We start from the raw sequence: 8,373 nt of genomic DNA on the forward strand, positions 1-8,373 counted from the left end.
ATTTCCTTTCCAATTGATATAATGCTCAAGAATACATCTTTACGCTGGCTTCAAAGCAATTTGTCAAATAAATAATAATTTCCCCTCGAGACACGAGCGACTCATAGCTCCTTGTGGCATTCGTCCATACTATCATAGGTAATGCCTCAACAGGAGGCCAGGATTCCTGTAACTCAGCGAAGCACTACTAGAGAGTACCACCTTCGGCTTTACAGGCATTGTGATCAATGCCTGTAAAGCCGAAGGTGGTACTCTCTAGTGAGGTGCATGAGGGTGCAAAATCTGATTCACCCATGAGGGTGCAAAATCTGATTCACGTCAAGAAGGTCAATAAAGGCCAATACTGTAGTGTATGTATTTGACTGGCTCATTTATATATTCATTGCACAATAAAATATCTGTATCCATCTTGCCCACCTCATGTGTTCTTCCCTACCCCTCATTCCTCCCCACATCCCTTTATTGTCCAAGTCTTACTCTATTTGTCCTTAAAACCTGTTGTTGATGCTTTCTCTTTCTCTTTCTCTTTCTCTTTCTCTCTCTTTGTTCTATTTGTTCTCTATTCTCTATTACTCTATTTGTCCTTATAACCTGTTGTTGATGCTTTCTCTTTCTCTTTCTCTCTCTTTGTTCTATTTGTTCTCTATTCTCTATTTGTCCTTATAACCTGTTGTTGATGCTTTCTCTTTCTCTTTCTCTCTCTTTGTTCTCTATTACTCTATTTGTCCTTATAACCTGTTGTTGATGCTTTCTCTTTCTCTTTCTTTGTTCTATTTGTTCTCTATTCTCTATTAGTCCTTATAACCTGTTGTTGATGCTTTCTCTTTCTCTTTCTCTCTCTCTTTATTCTATTTGTTCTCTATTCTCTATTTGTCCTAATAACCTATTGTTGATGCTTTCTCTTTCTTTTTCTCTTTCCCTCTTTCCCTCCCTCTTTCTCTCTCCCTCTTTCTCTCTCTCTCTCTCTCTCTCTCTCTCTCTCTCTCTCTCTCTCTCTCTCTCTCTCTCTCTCTCTCTCTCTCTCTCTCTCTCTCTCTCTCTCTCCCCCCCCCCCCCTGTTGTTTTCTGTTCTGTTGCGTTCTGATCCTGATATACTAGCTCTTCCATGGGCCTTAACCTTGTATACAAAAGAAAAATGAAAATGCTCTGAAACATCTCACGCGTGTGAAAAACACTTCCTTTTTAGTCTTTCACACAGGCTGGTGTTAAGTCCCAAATGAGCGTTTTGTGATTTTCCAATGGTCTTTGTAATGAGGTATTTATTTGAGCTTGCCAGACTAATTGCATTCATAACGACTTACAATTTACAATTGAAATCAATCCTTGCTTTTAAATATGGAAATCATCATGGGTGTCTTTTCTACAGTTTGCTCACTGTTAAAAGATACACACCTTTTCAGTGGGATGTACTGTACGGCCTTATAAAAGATACTGCAATAAATATTGGATTGCCAAAGCGTATGCCGAATCGACTCAAGAGGAGTACTTTAAAGAACAGAAATAACCTGGTTGGTTGGGTATGCTTCAGTGTTATCGGGTTAGGTGGGTCAGTGCTTGATATATACGTGGGGGGCGTGGCACAAATAGTGAGGGTTTGTTTGTGTTGTAATCTCCGAAGTGCCACTTGATGGCTTTTTCTCGAGTTTTAGATAGAACACAAAAATATTCCTAATGTACCTTTTTGTAAAACATCTTGCTCAAAAGTCTAAACCTACTATCAGTTTGAACATACCATCTGATGATTTTTGAAAGGAATTGATCAGTTGGCTGTGAAAATGGGAACATAACGTAGGTTTTAATTAACACTGACAGCATATATTAAGAACTTCAAGTGTAAGAGAAATTGACAAGGGAACCTGTCTCTTTAATAAATTATGTTTTTACAAGGCCTGCTTTGTGGGAAAGTGTTGGTCAACTTCCTGTAATATGTCTTTCAACGCAGGATAATGCCATGCCTTCACCCTGGTCTTCCACAAGTATCGGCTTAAAAACTCGCAGTTTACTTCTCTGAATGACTTCTAAACGAGGTGCAGGCCCTGGAGCCTTCAAAATCTGTCACGACCAGTCTTGGGCATCTCTAAACTGGCCTATAATGCTAGCCGATGCCTAAGTATTCTTCACAGAGCTAAATCCATTCTGAGCAGCTCTGAGACCTTACTGTGTATAAGGCCTATGTCTGAAGTACGGGTCCCCACTGTGGCTCTCAGCAAGGTCGGATTCTCACCTATTGCAGGCAGGTTGATGCACTGTTTCTGGCTTCGGTCCTCTTGCTATCTCATCCCTCCATTCTTTCCAGCTCACCCATGTCACATATGTTCATGGAGAATACCACACTTGGTTACCCTCCTCAATTCTGAGATGAACATGCACCTCCATTCCTTCATCACTCTATTCTCCATGTCTGTGGAACCAATATCTGTTATCTCACGGCCCTCCCTCCAGTCTTTTAATATTGCTGCTCGTCACTCTGTACTTTCTTCCATGCCCACCACTGCTCTGTACTGCTCTCTTTCTGCCACGCATTCACTCACTTGCAATGTCTGTCACCCTTTGATCCTCTGTCAATTTGAAAACGTATTGTTCTCCATCATTTATCTCCTCCATGAGCCTATATTTTATATACAGAAAAAGTCTTGATGGTGGAGATATAATGGAGTTACTGAAATATATTAATCATCTTGTCTCAAGTTTTCACAACATGATTAACATCACATTAAGAATCCTTGGATATCTGTCAATAAAAAAATTCTGCTATAGCACAAGATACATTTGTTTGATGTCAGATTTGCCTGTTTTGTGTTCCCACCAGAGCAAATAGCTCAGGATCATGCAAGAAACCCAGGTTACATTTAATTTCCTGAATTGACCTGTCCATTGTCTCCAATTGTCCTTTCCCTATATGACACACAAGCACATCTCTTTGCATTGAATGACTAAAAATTGGCCGAGCAACTGAAATGAGTGAAAAAGTACTATGACGACATCCAAATGTAATTTGGCCAAGATAAGTGTGCCAAAACAAAACAGAAAAATCGACCTCGATACAATGATACAGCAGATAAAAAACGAAGCATCATACAGATCCAGAAAACATACCTTTCCCAAAGAAACAAAATCAAAGCCACTAACCAATTAGCAATATCACTGTTCCAATACAACTGCAAAATAGTAAACTGGCTACAATCGGAAAAAAACTACATATCAAAACAAGGAAATTTTTCACTACCCATTAAATATTCTATAACAATCAGTGCATCCTGAGAATGTACCTGCCGAGGGAAGAAGGAGGTAGCGGCCTGATGGAACTGGATCAAGTGCACATAGTGACGACTGTAGGATTATCAGAGTTCATGAAAAGTTGAACAGATTACTGAATACTATTTGTATACAGTACAAGCATGAACACAACAAACCAGAAAATATATCTCACTCACCTCCAAAAAATAGGTACAAATAAAAGATGTCACGCACCAACCCGAAACGGCAACAAATACAGCCCCAACAATTGCAAAAAAGACTAAAGAGAAATATCAACAGATATATAATGACAACTGCTGACCCCCGCTCGAGCGGGGAAAATGGCCTTAAAACGATCATTCATTCATTCATTATTTTCATTCATATAATGACAACCGCACGGAAGAAAGACAATAGAGCAGGAAAAAAAAGAGTTGGACATATTGGGGACGGACAAAGAAAGCTAAGAAGAGGTCAACTCATTTGGGATGGAGAACAGATCATAATAAATGCCCAAGACCAAGGACACTACACCATTTACTTTAAAAAGATGACGGCACTGAGTCAGTCGGACAGGTGTAGGTTCGGCAAAAAGGTGTAGGTTCTGCAAAGTAGAAACAGGAAGCACGAGTCACCTATCAGGATGTAAAAAACTCATGTCAGAATAGCTGTATGCATGAAGGCACAACAAAGTATGTAGAAGTAATCTACTGTCACATCTGCAAAAACTTCAATATCCCAATTTCAGAAAACCCATGGAAACACAAACCAAAAGCGATCATTCAATAAAAATAAAAAAAAATAAAAAAAAATTTCAATACGGTCAATATGAGAACATAATGCTCATGTACAAACTGATGATCCCATCCAGTGTGAACATAGAAAAAAAAACACTACTACTGGACAGAGTACCCAGTGAATTTGGTCTAAATAACGTGGAAATCAAGAAAATGACCAAATATCATGATCTCAAAAATGAAGTCAGAAGATCTTGGGAAAACAAAGAGTACCAAAATTGTACCAGTGATAATTAGAGCAATGGGAATGATAAAGAAGAACATTACAAAGATACTACAAACCATCCCTGGGAATATTACAACAAACTAACTACAGTTGGATGTTGTCTGGGGCTTGGAGACAATCCTGAAAAAGAGTCATCGGAACAAACTCCGAGAACAACAAAACTTCACAATTTAGTCCATGAATTGAGATCTGTCGCCGAAATGCAGTGGATACTTGGGAGGACTCAATTCCACCTTCTGTTATGAAACCCGAATATGGAGATGACTAATCACTCACAAACACACACACTGATGTGTTTTGGACAATGTAAAAAAAAAATTTTTTTTAAACCATGCACGTACTCAGCGCGTGAGACTCGTTGCACAACACTCGACTGGCCTTTATCAGTTCAGCTGGCCTCCAAAACCAGCCATCAACTGGGCATCCTCCATCGGTCCAAGTCTTTCCTTCAAAAGTCTGAATTGCTCACACTCTTTAAGCGCGTTGTCCTTAGCCCAGTGGAGTATTGCTCTCCCTTATGGGATGATGCCCCAGCCCCAAATCTCCATCTCTCCCCCCTCTCTCAAATATTCTGTGGAATCTAAGGCTCTCAACACTCTAGCAATCTCCAACAAAAAGGCCAAATCACAAGGCCTGTTGTCACATTGTAGGTAGGTTGGTGACCTTTCTCATTTTTACCGTCTCACCTCCAGTATAGCACCCTTTGTTCTCTCAGCCCTCTAATCCTCCCTATGAACTCCAGGATGTACCCGTTCCTCACTTTCCACAATCCAGGCTGACTGCATACCTCCCTTATTTTGTTCCTCACTTCTCCTATATGTGGACCTGCCTTCCAGAGGTTGTGCTATCCCACTCTCCCCTCCAGGGTACACTAAAATCTCATGTCATCCACCATCCATACCCGCAATCTGTTATCCCCATTAACCCTTGGTAATCGACCCCTCTTACTTGCAAATTGAAGTATTCTCTCTCTCTTATCCTGTTGCTTCATTTTCTTGCATATTGTTTCCAATAATTGCCCAACTATATCATTTCATACTCTTCCTAACCTTGCTCTTCCATGAGCATTGATCTTGTAGAATGTAGAAAAAAAAAAAAAAAACTTTCTCGAATATGTCAATACCGTACTTGTACAATGTTCCAATACTCTGATTAGATCCTTCTGTTGAGGCATTCTTTGTCTTTTGAAATAAAATTGTTCCCCCATTAGCTTCGACTTTTTATTTCCTTAATGGTTCTGCCACTACGGTTATATACCAGGAACCAAAAAGGGTATTTTCCCCGTCGTTGATGAACATCTGAAAATACATCATTCGTCCGAGATCATTATGAGATTATACAAAATGTATTTATTTTGCCATCGAATGGTGCTCAATGAGCAACCCACTTGTTCATTCTCTTTCATTCTAAGAACCCAATTGCGGTCGATGTTGTTACCCACTCTTACCTTCACCGTGATTCTCCGATCAATGAGAGAAACCTGTGGCAACTAGCATGGAAAATGTTGGTATGGAAGCTGAGGTTCGGTTTTTCTGGTTTTTGCTGGAAACTTTTGTGGCAAGAATAACGAGAATAGAAAACACCAAAAACTGAACCTCACGAACAGCAAGGGATAACTGGTGGAAATGACGCAAAACAAATGTTACTGTTTTAATTTTGCTCAAATTAAATTGAATTATTTGTTAACTACATGTGGTAAGGTGAGTCAATATAAAACTGGTGGGGAAGATGAGCAAGACTCCACATTCTCCCTCACATCCTCTATACAGTATATACATCATCTTTTGTGTAATATACTGAACATTTCCCTTTTTAAATAACTTGCCATACCGTCATCCAGAGAGCCTGCTGGTGAGGACGTTCCGGACACTGAACATGTAATCCGAACCGAGGAGGATACATGAGGGAGAAGAAGGGTGGAATCTTGTCTCACCTCACTGCACATTTCCTACGTTTCGTCTCAAAACATCGATAGTTCTCTTGAGTTATGACAAACTTTATGAGAAAAACGTGTGTTTATGAAAAGTCCTCCACAAGCTGAGATTCCTGTATAAAAATAAGGATCAAAAGAGGAATAAACTTAGTTGTGTGTAAAAGGAGTTAGTAGAGTAGATTGTAGGGTGTTTTGTTAGTTTGGTAAACAGTGAAAACCAGACTGCACAGTTTTGAAAATGAAAGAGAGCGGAGAAAGAACAGAAAGGAGGAAGTTAAACAGACATATACTTTAATTAAACGGAGTAGAAGAAGCTTTCTATGGCCTATCAGAATGGACAAGTTGGTGTCTCCAGTTGAATTTTCGTTTCCTTTGCTGATGTAGTTCTTGTGTTTTTCATAACCTTTATCAGCGAGCTTATCTAGCACAAGCAAAAAACCTACATTTACTGTAGCGTGTCCTCTCATACTATTCCCCGTTGGCTATCCTTTCAGTTAAACATCGACCTGTTTCTCTTTGTACTTTGATGATTTCAATTTCTATCAAGAAACATGATGGCTGGAGGAGTGGATGCTATCCTTGTCTATTTTCCTGCATATTAAGGCAGCAGTAAAGGATCTGGATTTGGAACTTAACCAAAATCGAATCGGCTTGTTCTTGTCACTTACCCAACTTATCCACAAAGTTTGTCATAATCCGTCCACAACTTTTTGAAATATCCTGCTATATATCATTTTGCGCCCCATCTTTCAACAGTGAAGAATTACTTTTAAAATTCTCAGATCCGGATGCAGATCTTCATCAAAATCTAATCGATTCGTCCTCGTCACACACCCAACCTGCCCACCAAAGTTCGTCCGAACCCGTCCGTAACTTTTTGAGATATCCTCCTCACAGACGAGCAGTCCGGTGAAAACATAACCTTCATCCACTTTCGGTGGCAGAGGTAAAAAGGCAACAAACTGAGTCAGGTAGTTTAAAACCGAGTCAGGTACATGTCATACTCAAGTAGTTTAAAGACAAAGCCACGTGACGATGAGTTGAACTATAAATGACTCGTCTTGCAGAAGTTTAAAGCATATTTACCTCCGCCACCGAGGGTGGATCGAGGTTATGTTTTCACCCCTGTCTGTTTGTGAACAGAATATCTCAAAATGTTGTGGACCAAATCGGACAAAACTTGGTGGACACGTTTGCTGTTTGACAAGGACGAATTGATTCGATTATGGTGAAGATTCCGATACGAGGATTTTTAATTCTGTAAGTGATTTTTTAACCATTGAGTGATAAGGCCAAAAGCTATAAATATAGCATGATATTTCAAAAAGTTGTGGAAGAGTTATGACAAAACTTGGTGGATGAGTTGGGTAAGTGACAAGAACAAGCCAATTCGATTTTGTTTGAGGTCCGATTCCAGATCCGGACTATCAGTGGCCTGGCGTAGGTATGCTCTCTACCGAGTACCTTAACTCTAGTTGCCTTAACTAGTTTCTAAATTCAAAGGTAAATGCAGGAGACAAAGAAGTGTACAGCAATTGGTATGTATAACTATTTTATTGAAATTAAAAATTGACATGAACTGGGTGGACAGAATTCCATGTTAACCACAGGAATTGCAGAGCCTCGCGTTCATCCATCCAACTATGATGCCATATTCACAATGATTTCCCTGCGTCCACTTTTTGTACATTGCTAATATTATTTAGTTATTCTGTAGTTAGTTGCAGCAGTCTGGTTAAGTCGGTTATTAATTTATTCAGTTCATTATTTTCCTCTCTATATAATTCTACAAGAGTAAAGGAGACACAAAAAACTTACTGAAAAATAAGGATCCTTTGGCTTCCAGGTTTGCAGGAAACGTTCTTCCAGCCTGTGTTGCGTCGCCTTTTATACTCATCAAGTCCAACGTAGTTCTCTCTGGTTTCCTTTCTCCACCCTCTAACCTCTCGCCCTTCTCTCCACCACCACCTCCCCATTCCTCTTCCTCCTACAGTAACCCTCTTCAGCCTTTCCATTCTCTCCACTTCCCTTTTACACTCACTTCTCCTTATTTTTTTTACCTCTTTCCTTATTCTATGTCATTTTCTTTTAACTTGTTCAAGATAAAAATTGCGAAAGCTAACTCGTGCCGAAGAAAAAAGGGTTTACAATAGACAAAATAGTGAAAAGTTTGGTTTAAG

The 8,373-nt window shown here is 39.6% G+C and overlaps 1 long non-coding RNA gene across 1 annotated transcript; it reads right to left on the bottom strand.

Moving 5' to 3' along the window:
* Window positions 1–274: 274 nt before the first annotated feature.
* LOC137425277 (uncharacterized) lies at window positions 275–8,101 on the bottom strand. The gene is made up of 4 exons (XR_010984089.2): window positions 8,012–8,101; window positions 6,091–6,306; window positions 806–3,841; window positions 275–591 (listed from the first exon to the last, which is right to left on the bottom strand). It is a non-coding gene; the product is annotated as an uncharacterized LOC137425277 (long non-coding RNA).
* Window positions 8,102–8,373: the final 272 nt, after the last annotated feature.

Source organism: Myxine glutinosa, chromosome 4 (genome assembly GCF_964187855.1).
Source record: "Myxine glutinosa chromosome 4, kmMyxGlut1.1, whole genome shotgun sequence".
NCBI classification, from domain to species: domain Eukaryota; kingdom Metazoa; phylum Chordata; class Myxini; order Myxiniformes; family Myxinidae; genus Myxine; species Myxine glutinosa.